The sequence below is a fragment of the Pan troglodytes genome, chromosome 5, assembly GCF_028858775.2.
Source record: "Pan troglodytes isolate AG18354 chromosome 5, NHGRI_mPanTro3-v2.0_pri, whole genome shotgun sequence".
NCBI classification, from domain to species: Eukaryota; Metazoa; Chordata; class Mammalia; order Primates; family Hominidae; genus Pan; species Pan troglodytes.
This window is the reverse complement of record NC_072403.2, coordinates 77,509,279-77,525,970: the sequence shown is the minus strand read 5'-3', so window position 1 is coordinate 77,525,970 and position 16,692 is coordinate 77,509,279. Positions and strand designations below refer to the sequence as shown.

Genomic DNA, 16,692 nt, shown 5'->3' with positions numbered 1-16,692 from the left:
CATAACAAAGTAGAGCCAAAGTATTTTAAAATAGTTTATATAGGAAACATACTGCATCTCCAGTTCTCCCCATGGGCATTTGGTGATATAGCTTTAAGTCTCTGCATTAGGTTTAGTTAATACATTTTCTGCTATAAAATTAGATACAGATTATTGTAGTAAGATCTATTAGTCCAGGAATATCTGCTACAGCAAGCGTCCTCAGCCCCTGGGCCAGGGACCAGTGCCGGTTTGTGTCCATTTAGGAACCAGGCCTCACGGCAGGAGGTGAGGGGAGGGTGAGAGAGCATGACTGCCTGAGCTTTGCCTCCTGTCAGATCAGGGGTGCATTAGAGCCTCACTGGTGCTCAATCCCTATTGTGAACTGCGCATGTGAGGGATCTAATGCCTGATGATCTGAGGTGGAACACTTTCATCCTGAAACCACCCTCCCCTCCCATCTGGTGGAAAAATTGTCTTCCAGGAAACTGGTCCCAGGTGCCGAAAAGGTTGGGAACCACTGTGCTACAGAACATCAGGAGCACACCTCCTTCCTCAGGCATAAAACTGAGTTAGTCTTTGAGCAAGTTTGAGTTGAATTGTCTGTGTATTTGTATCCAGAGAATGCTGAAGCAGGGCTTCATAGGGTGGGTTTAATACTCAGCAAATCTTACACTGTAGAACAGTTGCAGAAAATTGAAGTGAGTTCATAAGGAGAAGCATGAATTTAGATCATCGGGTTCAAATTGGAAAGGATACAATCATAGAGAAGAGGTGGAGATAAGTGCCGGGAATCAGACAGATACAGAATTTCTTGGAAATGGATTGGGAAAAAGGAACAGATTGAATCGCTGTGGAAACTTCCATTGGATAGTTCCTTTGCAGTACAACTTAAAAATAAAAGTGTACATTTACTTTTCAAGAGGTACTACTGTGCTGGGTCTACAGAAGTCTACAGTTATTATGAAATGACTTCATTCAGTTATTAAAAGCTTTGACAAGTTGCAATTTTTAATGTCCTATAAAAATAATAATTAGAAAAAGAAGTTGCCATAATTGATAACCTAACTGATTCAGTGAATACAGGTTTACGGAATTTACCTTCAATTTAGCAAACTAAAATTTAAATAATCACAAATAATGAAAATATATTTCATTTCCTTACATAAGTATCTTTCTTTATCAATAAATTCTGCATTAAGTATGATCATGTCACATTACTTATTTGTAGAATAGTTCTTTGGACATTTTCACTTTTGTAGTTTGTTAGTAGCAGATAACACCACTATTTTTATAATTTAAGAATAAACTATATACCAAAGTGTGGGTCAAAGTTCAGGGGCCTGGGTGAAGGAGAGAAGTCTGACTAAAGTTTGATTAAGTTTTATCTAAATTTGTCAGTGGGGAAAACAGCTCAGCCAACCATTTATGAGATAAAGAATGGGAATTTGGAGAGTCTGTCTAGCCTTGTCAAGCTAAATAAGGAGGCCTCTGTATCTGTTTAAATCATATTGGGAAGAGTGTTTCAGAAGCTGTTGCCCAAATCACAAAAGGATTAGGAAGATTTCTTGACATTCTCTGTTTCAGGGAGTATAGGGCTTAGGCAAGTTGCAACATTGTCACTATAACCAATTACATTTGATTCCCTTAACCTGAAAAGAATAACAACAACAAAATTCCAAAAGATACAGACAATTTTCAAAGTAAAAAGTTCAAATGGCACATAAATATATAAAATATTTTCCATTTCAGTTATTGCATAAATACAACTTTTACAAGTGTTGTATTTTGCCTATGATATTAGATACTACAAAATCCAATAATCCCAATACAATACAGACACTATATACACTAATATTAAAAGTAGGCATGCAAACATTCACATACATACACACACACAAGTAATCAGGAACATATTTTATCTACATAGATCTAATTCTAGAAGTAGTATAAAACATTCATTACTGTAATATTATTAAAATTTATTTTGTAGTTGAATATGGTATGTATACTGCTGTTCTCAGATCCATTTAAGATAGCAAACACTTGAATACCCTCTATGACCAACATTAGAAGAGGGCTTATATAGTTTTTAGTAGATTCATATCATGCAGCCATTGAAATCTTTCTAAGGATTCCTAATGATATGAAAATATCTGTGGAAATAGTGAAATTTAAAATTGGCTATACTAGATGAGCTCAACTCTATAAAGAACATTTTGCATAAGAATATGCATACAGTGGCAGGAAGTAGATAAGACCTATAAAGAGGAGTGGGGGTTACAGTCAGCAAAATTTGTCAGACTTGAAACAGGCAGAAGAGATGACTGGCAGTTTTTTCGTAGTGGCATTCTCGACATTGTCTAGTGAACCTTCTGATTCTATAGAAGTGTGTACCTTTAGTTGTTTTAGATTGATTAAGCTATTTATAACTCTGAAGGAGTAGTAGAGTTGTAGAAAACTTAACGGCAAATGCTGCCTGCTCCTAGCCGTGAAGATACTTTTTCTTCATTAAAGTGCAAATGAATGGCCTGGTGTGGTGGCTCGTGCCTGTAGTCCCAGCACTTTGGGAGGCCAATGTGGGTAGATCACTTGAGGTCAGTATTTCAAGACCGCCCCGGCCAACAGGGTGAAACCCCATCTCTACTAAAAATACAAAAGTAGCTGGGCATGGTGGCGGGCGCCTGTAATCCCAGTTACTCAGGAGGCTGAGGCATGAGAATCTCTTGAACCCAGGAGGCAGAAGTTGCAGTGAGCCAAGATCTTGACAGCCTGGACAACAGAGCAAGGCTCTGTCTCAAAAAACAAAAAACAAACAAGCAAACAAAAAGATCGAGTTGTATTAAAAAAATAAAAAAATACAAATGAATGTTGTCTAGTGGAGAATAAAACTCTTTGTAAGTCAAATTCTCATTTGAATTGACTTATTTCATTTATATTCACATTAATCAGTGAGTTAAATAAAATGAATGACATATGTTTATTTTATATTTACAGAGTCACAGTTTTACCATTTTGAAAATTATACATTTTCAATGTAATTAATGACCAGAGATAAAACTTAGAATAAAAAAAAAAAAAAAAGTCTAGGCTGAACTTTGGGAGAATCCCAGAATTTTGGGAGGCTGAGGTAGGCAGATAGCTTGAGCAGGAATTTAACAACAACCTGTGCAATATGGCAAAACCCTGTCCCTATATATTAAAAAAAAAAAAAACTAGACAGATGTAGTCGTGTGCTCCTGTGGTCCCAGTTACTCAAGAGACTGAAGTGGAGGATCGCTTGAGCCTGGGAAGTACAGGCTGCAGTGAGTCATGATCACGCCACTACACTCCAGCCTGAGTGACAGATCCAGACTCTATCTCAAAAAAAAAAAAAAAAAAGTTAAAATATTTTTTAATTAAATTTTTTACAAATCTAAAAAGGTTTGCCAAGATGCTTATAAGTTTGCTAAATAATATAAATACTAAAATGGTTCAACAGCAATGCTAGTGTATACAAGTTTAACTATTTCATCAATCAGCATCAAATCTTGTATAATCTTGCATAATTATCTAATCTTGTATTCAGCACTGGATCTTCCATAATAGTCATGAAATAATTGGTCTTTGTAAATTTTATTTGATGGTCTTTCTTAACTATTAAATTTGAAGATATTCCATGTTTGTTCATTGCTTTTAATCCTTTAATCCCTCCATAAATATGTAGCTTATTTTGATTTAGCCATTTGTATTGAAAATTGATTTGATACTTCTTTATCAATTTACATTACGTACATATACAACATACATATTGAAATTTAAAACAGCAAGTTGTAATTCTGTCTCTTGTAATTATAACATAACCCAGATAATATACTCTTTGATCCCACTTTCTTCATTGACATTTATGGGTTGAAAGATTATTTATATTGACATGAGATTCTTAAAACACAATTCAATTTTGAGATCATGGCCATGTGATTTTGCTACTCATATCAAGCTCCATAAAATCACTTTAAAAAATAAACATGTATAAAAATGTTTGTTAATATCTAAATACTAATTTAAAATCTGTAGTACTAAACCAAGCACCTATTCACAACCAGTCATATATTCTAACTAAACAACATTTTATTTTAATATTTAGAGGCAATAATGATCAGAGAAAAAAAAACAGAGTAAAAAAAATCTAGGCCAGGAACAGTGGCTCGCACCTGTAATTCTAGAACTTTGGGAAGCTGAGGCAATTTTTTAGTTTAGAGGCAACGTTTTTCTTTTTAACATCTTCTTTCTTTAAACTAAAGAATGTAAGAGTACTGAAAAGTCTCTTTCCCAATTTATTTTCCAGTAAAATGTAATTTTCCGTTATTTTTAAAGCAAAATTAGATTCACTGCCCAAGTGACTGCCTTAATACTTTTGAATAAAATAACTTTTTACATAGAACTTTAAAAATTATTAGTAATCTGTCTTGTGATTATCAGTTCTTTTAAATTATTTTATAAAGAAGATTTTTGTAAACATGTACTTTGGTTAGAATGAATTATGTCAAAATAATCTATTAAAATAATCATGTTAGTTATTCTTTTGCCTCAATGAGACACCAAGACAGAATTTTCTCAAACTGTTTAGATCACTGGCATGGAATTTCACATTTAAAAGTTTTGATGGCTTTTATTTTTACTTTTCTCTATATTAAAAATTTTACTCAGCACATGTTAGTCCATTCTCACACTGCTATAAGGACATACCTGAGACTGGGTAATTTATAAAGGAAAGAGGTTTAATTGTGTCACAGTTCTTCAGGGCTGGGGAAGCTTCAGGAAACTTACAATCATGGCGGAAGGGGAAGTGAACACATTCTTCTTCACATGGTGACAGCAAGGAGAAGTGCAGAGCAAAAGGGGGAAAAGCCCCTTACCATCAGATCTATGATAACTCACCCAGTATCATGAAAACAGATGGGGGAAACTGGAACTACAATTGAAGATGAGATTTGGGAGGGGACACAGCCAGACCGTATCACAGTATATACAGGATACTTTAGTCCAAAAATAATTTTAGCCAAAGTTACCAGCCAGATGCAACTATTAAATTGGAAAATATGCACAAAATGACATTCTGCAAAATAGACTTAAATGAATTTTTAAAAACTGTTTTTCAGTAAGAACTTCATGTGTTCTCATGAGTAATGAGCTACTGCTATAAAATACAAAGTGCAATGACAAACAACATCCATATCCAAGTTACAAACCAAAGGCCACACATGTGGTCATGAAAGAGTTAAATGGAAAAACAAAACAAAACAAAACAAAACAGATCTTCCATATAGGGTCTGTAAAGAGGTCTCTTTCTCTCTGTCTTTCTCTCTCTCACACACACACACACACACACATACACACACACTTTCTCCTTTTCAATAATAAGTGGAAAAGTTTGATTCTGTGTTCACACTGAAATTTTTCACTCTCAACTCAAAAGCAAGGCCATCTCTACTATGATCCCTCATACCCTTCACTCCAGCAATGGTAGAGAGAAGTTGACGAATTACTATTCACTGCAGCAGACTATTTTTATGGAGCAAGGATTGTTCCACTCAAAGTCATCTGTTATTTTAGAAACTAACAAATTGTGATTCACAATGTTAGAGCAAAAGCAAAAAATATCATAGTCATGACTCTACTTAAATCTGAATTTTAAGCAATTGTAGACTCTGGTGCAATCAGTGCTGACTATGGTTTTAAATCATAGGGAGACGATTAATGAATAACAAAGATTGAAGTGATTACAAAGCAAAACAACAAAATCTTGAAAACACCTGGTCTGAGAGATTCCCTTTTCTATGAAGAGATAAACATTTTATCAATTCTCATATGGTAAAACTATTGGGACTATAATATAATTATATATATATATAGATATATACACACACATAATTAATATATAAACAGTATACATAATATATAATGTATTTATACATAATATACATTTATATATTATATATTTACATATATAATTATATAATATATATAAATATTTAGCAAAAGATAATTAGTTAAGTAGGAAAATACCAATGTAAAATAATGTAAAAAAACAGCTGACTGTGTGCAGTGGCTCACATCTGTAATCCTGGCACTTTGGGAGGCCGAGGCAGGTTGTTCATCTGAGGTCAGGAGCTTGAGACCAGCCTGGCCAACATGGTGAAATCCCGTCTCTACTAAAAATACAAAAATTAGCCCGGCATGGTGGCAAGTGCCTATAATCCCAGCTACTCCGGAGGCTGAAGCAGGAGAATCACTTGAGCCTGGGGGGCAGATGTTGCAGTGAGCCGAGATCACGCCACTTCTCTCCAGCCTGGGTGAAAGACTGAAACTCTGTCTCTAAATAAATAAATAAAAGTAAATAAAACAGAGAACTGTGATCACATTCTAATTATATAATTGTCTAATTTAATTTTTCATGTGGTTTGTGCAATTAGTTCAGAGAAGAGAGATGTTAGTATAAATGTTGGTGCTTTTATTCATGTTATCAAAGTAACAGTGCAGATAAATATTTTGTGTAGAAATATATTTGAATGCTTAAAATATGCATGTCTTTACAAAAATTCAAGTAATTGGTAGATTTGCTCATAATAGTATTTACCAATGTCATTTTTAATGTTGCCAATATCAAGGTTTATCAAGTAGCAGGTGTTTATGTCATTGAAATAGAGTTGGGGTTATAAACCATCTTTGAGCCATCCCTTAAATAACTTAAAATCTAATTAATCAGCTTTTAATCTTCAAACATAATAAAAAATGGAATTTGGAATATGACCGAGGTTGCTGTCAAGACCAAATATTCTAATTTTTTAATACAGTGAACATATGATTGGTGTTGACACATATCCTTAGTGTTTCCAAACATAACACACACACACACACACACACGCACACACACACACACACACACACATTCTATTGTTATCCATAGCCACAGTTATTTTTTTGAAAAATCTCCATATGAAATACTATTTGGAAAAGAATATTAGGTATTTTAAAATTCGATAGACTGGTGGTTATACAATGTTCACTCAAATACAAATTTAATGGTATATTGTAAAATACTTTGTAAACTAGCAAGTCTGAGTCAAATCTAGCTATTATTGAAAGATAGATGCCTACTATATCTAGTTGATTTTATGAAATATTTTTTGTAATGTATTTAAAACCAATTAGGAATAAAGAAGTGCCTGGAAATAATCCCATAGTTGGAAATAATCTTAGAATTCATAAACTACTCAATGAAAACTGCTAAAAATCTATCTGTATATTTAGAATAAATGAAGTTAAATATTTGCAAAGTGTGCAGTCAATTCCTTGCACATTAATGTGTTTGTATTTAAATATTATTAATTTGATTTGTGTAAGCTCTCTTTAAGCTTTCCAACCATGCTAGAAATTTTATGCTTTACTAGCCTTCTAGCTTATTAGAAAATCAAACCTTCTGTCATTCCAGGTTCCCAGGTAATTGCATTCCATCCTCCGTGATGGTGAGCACTTGGCTAATATACAATCACTCATTTCTTAAATGTTCTGTAGGCATTCATCAAAGGAATCTTATTGGAACACATCTTCATTTTGAGCAAAGAGATAGCTTATATATCTATTTAAAGCAGTATTGTTGGGCAGTATACAAGATCTGACTATAGTTTCTAATAAATACACTATTATCCACATGGGACAAGGGTAGGCTAATTTGTAAGACAGCTTGTATCAACCCTTGGGGAAAAATGTTATGCATCTAGTGATTAAATCTTGGAAAGGCAGATAAAGTTTTTTGATGGGAAAGTTAATATTTAAAATTCAAATTAAATTAGCAATTAAGTTGAAAGATGTGTTAAAATATAGTCTGGATTATAACAAAATAATGGATAACATTGTTGTGATTTTGAAACACAAGAGATTCAGAATTAACCTCCAAATTCAGTTTAAACAAGATGGCTTAATCAGCTCAATTAATCTTCTAAAAAAATACAACTTACATAATGGCCAAATATTGATTCATGAACAAATGTTCATAAACTTCAATAATCTCTGAAATCAAACTTGTTTACTCAACAAAGAGTCTTACTCATCAGTGGTTATACACTATTAATCGCAATGTTTAAATTAACTCAGAATCTCTTACAATCAGTATACAATTTGTATATTAGATTAAAGGAACATAGTTTTGAACTATTTAATGTACATTTGTGTGATAAAGTGGCACCACCTAACTTTAAGGGCTATATTTCCAGATTTTGCTGTGAGGAAATTTGCAGAAAAGGAATATGAGGCCAACAGGAAAAAAAAGTGTCAGCAAGATTGAAGATGTGAATAAATTTATGCAAACTATATAGGCAATTTTATTTACTAAAATGAAGGAATAAATATAAGTACTAGATAAAAATAAAAATTGTGATACTTATGTCAGTTTTATGGTAGTGATTTTTAATTACTTTTCTCTAATTTTTTTGAGATAGAGTCTCGCACTGTTGCCTAGATTGGAGTGTGCAATGGCGTGATCTCGGCTCACTGCTACCTCCGCTTCCCGGATTCAAGCGATTCTCCTGCCTCAGCCTCCCTGGTAGCTGAGATCACAGGTGCCCACCACTACACTCGGCTAATTTTTTTTTGTATTTTTAGTAGAGACGGGGTTTCACCATGTTAGTCAGGCTGGTCTCGAACTCCTGACCTCAGGTAATCTGCCCACCTCGGCCTCCCAAAGTGCTGGGATTACAGGCGTGAGCCACCGCACCCGGCCACCTTTCTCTAAGTTTTAAAAGAATATTGCTTCCTACTATATAAAAGTATGTGCTCACATTAATTTTGCTTTAATATTGGTATTTAAAAGTATGCTAAGAATTTTATGTATATTTGGCATCAGCTAAAATAATTAATTCCCTTCTAACATTACCTCATTCTGATCAATAGACTTTATATTCTTGTCTCTAGAGGCACAAATTGGCTTTAAAATGTGGCATGTTTTTATCTGCTTGCATTTAACAAATATGGCATCGCTGAAGAGGTTCTAAAGCATCAGCTCTGAATTTTGATGCCTCCCCTTTCTCCTCACCCTCTTTATTTCATTTCCTTTGTTGCCCACAAAGTATTTATGCCACTAAAACTAGATAGTGGGGCAGGTTAGAGAGTTTGTTCCATTTTCTTAGAATACAATGTGCTTGGTATCATTGGAATGATGGCTTAATGGAGAAAGCATTGAGCTGGGGACAGAAAACTTCCATCTAAACCCAGCTCTTCTCTTATGTCCCTTCTGGATTTATGATTCTGTTAAAAACTAAAATAAGATTCCCCTTTACTACAAATGTAAGTGTTTAGTGTGTGCAAAGACATGGGAATATATCAGTCTAAACTTTTTTATGCAAAGATAAACACCCGCTGAAGCAATAATGTTAAAACAAGGCTTCACAGATGGCTGCGTGCTATAGTGGCAGCAAAGCATTATGAGCTTTCTCCCTTTCTTTTCATGGTCTTGAGCTTACACATCTGGTTGGATGAAATGCATGACAGAAGGTGTTTGAAGGACTATACTTCAGAGAGAATTCGATCAGTAGACAGTTCATGAATATTTTTAATACTTTCAAGATTGAAACTTTTCACTCATCAATTTTACTTCAAAGAACATAGTTTTCATCTTAATTTTTTACAGCAAACTGCTGTAATATTTATTTATATTGAAAATGAAGCTTCATCAGACCGTGATATACTTTCAAACATTTGTTTTATGTCATTCTTAGTAGCTAGAAATACAACACATATTTGATATATATAAGAACCATTTTAAGGATATATGCCTACCTGTCTAAATTAGCATGGTGATTCGGAGTATTATTATAATGTCATGATTTGCAAATGTGATTCATTATAAACTATGTTGCGTGTTATCATTCTGTTTAATTCTAATCATTCTCAATGAATCGGTCCAATATATTTATATTGTATATCATAGCTTTCTCAGAAATTGCTATCTGATTAGTCTTCTATAAGTTTGTTTTAGGAAATTTTACTGAATGAGAACTATGTCTTTGGCTTATGTAGTGTTATAATTTAAATCAAAGTAAGGAACAAAGATGGCAGAAGAACTTCGTCTCCTAGTGCATTTCCAAAAATGTTTCTGAGAAATATTATTCTATGAGATGTGTTCTGAGGTCAAATAATTTTGGAAATTATTGAATCTCCTTAGTGATGCAATGATGCATATTTTTGTGCACCAGCTACAAGACTGGAGAAGCAGAATTAATGCAATTTCCAGTTAGATATTCTTTAATCTGCAGAGTTTATATATTTTGCAGTGCAATAAAATAATAAACACTTTAAATACAATGGAGAATAATTTACCTTAAAGACATAATTATTCTAATAAGCTCTCTATTTCTTTTTATTAATTTCCATTTAGTTCACTTATGCTTTAACTGCATTAAACTTGTTGCCAGAATATTAACAGAAATTGTGTTTTCAGTCCCTGAGGATGGCATATATCTTTGCAATACTCAAGGTGTAGCAACACTAGTATGGCTGGAATGCAGTGAGTGAAGGCAGAGGGGTGAGGTCGGAGACTTAGCAGGATGCCAGATCATGTAGGGTTTGTAAGGCTTATTATGGTATGGAATTTTGAATACTAGGAGGAGTCATGGAAGGGTTTCAAACAAAAAAGTCTCCTTAAACTTTGAAAGAATTGTTGCGACTATATTTTAGTGTTTGAATGGATAAATGGGTCATTATATTATATGGGTCATTATCCATTCAAACATTAAAATATAGCAGTGGTCTATTTATGACATTCTCTGCTTAATTACCTACTTTTTTTGGGAGATACTCAATATATGTTTTATTTGTTAGGAAGGTGAACCTGGAAGTATTTGTTTTACAAATAGCAATTTTTAAGGGTTAAATGAGGTAATATTTGTGAAGCACTTAACAACAGGATCTGGTACAAAGGGAATGCTAAATATAAGTATGTCCTGGATACCTGTAACCATCTTTTTCTGTGCATAAGTATGATAATGTAATGCCAAGACAGTTTGTTAAAATATAGATTCTCAATTGCCAACCTTTATTGGACCCTTGGAACTGTCCAACAATCAAACTATATTTCCTTATTATTATTCTTTATTATTTCCTTCAGCCACTCTTCTTGCTTTCTTAATTCTCCTAAAGACATTTATCTTTTCTTTCAACTTATATCCTTACCATTTATTGTGGAAAACAAAGGATTGTAATAATTGTCCACCAATATTAAACACTTATTTTGCTAGGAACTCTTTAAAGTACATTTTATTGGTCTTCTTAACAACTCACCTAATCAAGTTATATTTTTTATTGCTATTTAATAAAATGAGGAAATTGACACACAGAAAGGCGTAAGTAACTTTCCCAGGCTTACACAGCTACTAAGAGGCAAAGCAGGAAATTCAGATTCAGACTCAACCTGACCAAAGAGTTTGACTCTTAATCATTCTCAATACTAATTTGAAAATCCTCTCAGCATCAGCACTTACTGCAGGGATCCTGCTATCAGTAAAGTCCAATCTGTCTTCATATTTCCTGGATTTTGATTCTTCCATTATTCATCTTCTGTTTCTCCAGCTGTCCCATGCTAATGGCTCATCCAATGAATATTCAAGCGTGTTCTAGTATTTTGCATATCTGCAAGTCTTTTCTGGTAGCAATAATTTTTATCAGAGACGATCATCTTAAAGTATCCATTAGTCTTCAGTGTCTGTTTCTTTAATTTCTGTTTTCTTTTGAAATGAATTTTTGATTTTCCAACTAATAGTAAATACATTCATAATTTAATGTTTATCCTCCCAGATCTCTCTCTCTCTCTTTCTCTCTGTATATATAAATATATGTGTGTGTGTGTGCATGTTATATATAAATATAACAAGTGTGTTATGTATACATAAACAAGTCTTATTTAATTATTGTTTATGCATAAATGTATATAAATCTTAGGAAATATTTAATGTTTAGGGTTTAATTTACATATACACATACTTGAAGGGTATGATATTCCACATAGCATGATTTTTTATTATTATACTTTAAGTTAGGGGATACATGTGCAGAACTTGGAGGTTTGTTACATAGGTATACATGTGCCATGTTGGTTTGCTGCACCCATCAACCCGTCATCTACATTAGGTATTTCTCCTATTGCTATTCATCCCCTTGCCCCCTGCCCCCTGACAGGCACCAGTGTGTGATGTTCCCCTCCCTGTATCCGTGTGTTCTCACTGTTCAACTCCCACTTATGAGTGAGAACATGCAGTGTTTGTTTTTCTCTTCATGAGTTAGTTTGCTGAGAATGATGGTTTCTAGCTTCATCCCTGCCCCTGCAAGGGACATGAACTCATTCTATTTCCATGTATTCATATGTGGCTACATACATCAATACACATCTGTTTAGTTATAAAACTTGTTTTAGTAATTCTTAGTTATTAGCGTTGCCATATGAGTTTAAGAATAATATTCTCAGTTTCTATGAAAAAAGTCCAATTGTGATTTTTATTTTGGGTGCCTTGGATTGAAATTTATAGGTTAATTTAGAGATGTTTAACAACCTGACAATATTGAGGCTTTCTGCCCACAAGCATATTATATCTCCCCAAAGGGTTGTGCATGCTTTATGTCTTTTATAAGGCTTTATTATCCTTTTCTTTGTTGAGGTCTTATCTAATTTTTGTTTGATTTCTGGCCTTCACTACTTTCTTCTGTTTTACACCATCTCAGACAAGCATGTAAAAAATATTACAATCACATTTTTCTAGCATTTTTAGATATTATCCAAATAGCTAGTGCACTATAGCATTAAAACCAGAAGTTTGAAGGCTCTGCAAACCACATCAGGCTGGCTTTTTCTTGAACTACTCTAAAGAAACAGCCCTTGATAACTCCAATAATTACCTCCATGTTGTGAAACATAATTGTTAATATTCATTCAACTTATTAGTCTCCCCAGTACCATTTGATAAAGGTGTCACCTAGATTTTGTAAACATCTCCTCTATTTGTTTTTCAAGACACTTTATTCCCTGTCTACCTGAAAAAAAAAAATCTCTGCTACTCCTTCTCAACCACTTGCCCTATATTATCTTCCTATCTGGCCTCTAAATACTAGAATTTCTCAGAACTCAGGTCTCGGTGCTATTTTTTTATTTAACTATAGTCTTTAACAAGGTATCTCTCCTATCACCATGCTTTGCTTGTCTTCTATAGTCGTGTGATTCTCAAATTTATCTATTTAGTGTCATTGTCTTCTTCCCCATATTTACTTGAATATATCATTCTATCTCAAATTAAATGTATCTGAAGTAAATTCATCATCACGTCACCACATTTAAATTTCTTCCATGATTTCCTCTTTTTCCTTATCTCAGATAATTTGACTTCGTGCTTTATATTGTCCGTTGATAGCACTGTTTCCACTCTTTTCTGTGTGGTAGGGGCTAGACACCTGTATATTACTGTGATGGTTGATTTTACATGTCAACTTAACTATGCCCTGTGCTGCTCAGATACTTGGGCCAACATTATTCTGGGTGTTTCTGTGAGGGTGTTTTTAAGTGAAATTAACATTTAAAGTAATAAACTGAGTAAAACAGATGGCCTTTCCTAATGTGGGTGGGCATCATTTAATCAGTTGAAGGCATGAATAGAACAAAAAGTTTGACATCGCTGAGTAAGGAACAGTATCCTCTGGTAACAGCCTTCAGACTGGAATATTGGCCTTTCTTCTGCCTTTAGACTTAAACTAAAATATCAGCTCTATATTAGTCTGTTCTCATGCTACTAATAAAGACATACCTGAGACTGGGTAATTTATAAAGGAAGAAAGTTTAAAGGACTCACACTTCCACATGGCTGGAGAGGCCTCATAATCATGGCAGAAGGCAAAGGAGAAGCAAAATCACATCTTACATGGCAGCAGGCAAGAGGGCTTGTGCAGGGGAACTCCCATCTATAAAACCATCAGATCTCGTGAGACTTATTCACTACCATGAGAACAGCAGAGGAAAGACCTGCCCCCATGATTCAATTACGTCCCACTGGGTCCCTCCCAAAACAAAATGGGAATTATGGGAGCTAAAATTCAAGATGAAATTTGGGTGGGGACACAGCCAAACCATATCAAGCTCTTTCTGGGTCCCAAGGCCACTGACCTTTAGACTGGAACTACATAGGCATTCCTGGTTCTCAGGCCTTCAGACTCAGACTGAGATTAAAACATCAGCTATCCTGGGTCTCCAGTTTACTGACTCACCCTACAGATCTTGGGATTTGCTGGCCTCTATAACTGGAGGAGCCAATTCCTTATAGTAACTAACAAAATATCTCCTATTGCTTTTGTTTTCCTGGAGAACCCTGACTAATACAAGCACATTTTCCAGACTGTCTCTCATCAGGATGATTTTTGATTCAATGAGATGCGTGTAAAAGAATATTTGAAATGTGAAAACAGAAACATCGTGTTTTCCAGCAGCAGCTAAATCAGGTAAATGAGTGTAGAAATAAACATAAACCACCCAAATGAGAAGTAAAAGTTGTTTATTCAGAGCAATGGAGTCAGGAATTATCACTTGTATTTGGCAAAGACTTAAAGGCAGGCAGTGGAGTGTGAAGCTTTACGGTGGAAAAAGGGGAAGGCTTCAGTTGTGCCCTGATTGGAGGCTGTTGCCATGGAGAAGCTGTAGATAAGCTAACTAGAACCAGGACGTCCAATGTGATTGGTTATGTGTGCATATTTGACTTTCTTCATTTGGTCCTAAGTTGCAAGCAGACGCAAAAATTAAGGAAGCCGTCAGTCAATGAAGTGCTGGCTGTTTTTCAGCTAGTTGCTATGGGGTTGTTTTTTGGCTTTCTGGACTGGTTGCTGTAGAGGTGGGTCAGAGCTCTACTTTCATATATGGTCTGGCCATTGTGTTTGTATATTCCGGCTCATAGTCACCCCTTTTGGTCATTCTCTTACTTTCAAGAGGTTAGCCAATTTAAGGAAAGCTGCAAATCCAGCTCTTTACCACTCAGAGATTATTCAGTAAAGTTCATATAAAACGGTATTACAAAATATTCTTGACCTTTTTGTTGTATTATCATAGTGATTTTCTGACTAGAGAGCAGATGTGCAGAACCTTTTAAAAATCTAGATAGCACGCAGCATCATGCCTCTCTCACAAAGCCAGAATGATTAATAGTTCCTATAAGGTGATTTGGAACTAGGAACCTCAATTGCCAAATCAAGGCCAAAATAACAAATTTGATAGACCATGAAGATTAACCTTATAGAGCCAAATAGCTTATACTTTAAAACAATATATAAATAGTTCCAACTTGCTTGTTTCTTTGATCCAAGTACAAGAAGTATGAGCAATGGCACAGACACCAGGATGACTAAAAGACAAAAAAAAAAATTAGGGTAATGTTATTGTCTATCACTACCCATGCCAATGAGTTGAGATTGATCTGTGTTTCTACCTCGGACAAAGGCAATATCATCAATAACTTCTGCCAGAGTGAGTGTCTTAGTCCATTCAGGCTGCTGTACTAAAATGACATAAATTGGGTGGCTTATAAACAACAGAAATGTATTTTTTTCAGTTCTAGAGGCTGAGAAATTCAAGATCAAGGTGCCAGCAGACTCCATATGTGGTGAAAGCCTGTTTCTCATAGATGGCATCTTCTATGTGTCCTCATATTGCTGAATGGGTGAACAAGCTCCTTTGGGACTCTTTTATAAAGGCACTTATTCATTAGGACAGAGGCCTCTGACCTAATCATCTCCCCCAATTCACATCTCTCAGTACCACCACATTAGGGATTAGGTTTCAACATATGAAATTTTTGGGGACACAAAGATTCAGACTATAGTATTAAGTGTTAGTTCTTTTACAGTCTTTTCTAGCTGCATGATTGCCACCAATGGGAACAATGCTCTGATTGCATAAACAATGAGGCAGTAATTTCTCCAGATAGTGTGCCTGTATAATCAGCAGTTACCTTATTTTGGAGCTCATATCTGAGTCTGTTTCCAGCCCTGGCAATTTATAGTACTAGCTAGGTTACATATTTGGATCTCTGTCAGTCTCTTTTAGGTATTTGGTCAATTGCCCCATAAAGGTTGTTGAATTCAACTTTAGAATTACCTAGGGTCTGATGAATACAGCAAAATACTACCTACTTGGTGGATTGAACAATGGAAATTTATTTTCTCATAATCCTGGAGGCTAGCAGTTTAAGACTGAGATGTAGGCAAGGTTGGTTTTTTTTGAGAGCCTCTCTCCTTGGCTTGTAAGTAGCCGTCTTTTCTCTGGGTCTCCACATGATCTTTCCTCTGTGTGTCTGTGTCTTGATCTCCTCTTCTCATAATGACATTGGTTATATTGGACTAGGGCTCACCCTAATGACCTAGTTAGACTTTAATTACTTATTTAAAAGCCCTCTCTACAAATACAGTCAAATGTTGGCATACTGGGGATTAGGACCTAAACATTTGAAAGGATGGGGAGAGCACAGTTAAGCCATTACTACCCAAGTGAGAACAAACAAAAGCTATTTATTCAGAATATGCTATATAGCCAGGGAGTTGGGAACAATCACTTGTGTTTGGCCTAGACTCAAAAGCAGATGGAGGAGTGGGAAAGTTTTATAGTGAAAAAAAAGGGAAGACCCTGATTGGAGGCTGTTGGAATGAAAAAGCCGT

General features: G+C 34.8%; 1 protein-coding gene across 32 annotated transcripts in view; it reads left to right on the top strand.

Annotated features, from left to right (window-relative positions):
• Positions 1-16,692, top strand: part of LOC472247 (eyes shut homolog) — a 559,821-nt gene that overhangs the window by 238,591 nt on the left and 304,538 nt on the right. For 4 of the 32 annotated variants that reach the window (XM_063813151.1, XM_063813150.1, XM_063813153.1 and 1 more), the window contains one exon: positions 8,460-8,579. The exons of the other annotated variants lie outside the window; for them this stretch is intronic. The gene's annotated coding sequence lies outside the window, so the exon portion shown is untranslated. The remainder of the gene's footprint in view (positions 1-8,459; positions 8,580-16,692) is intronic. 32 annotated transcript variants of the gene reach the window in all.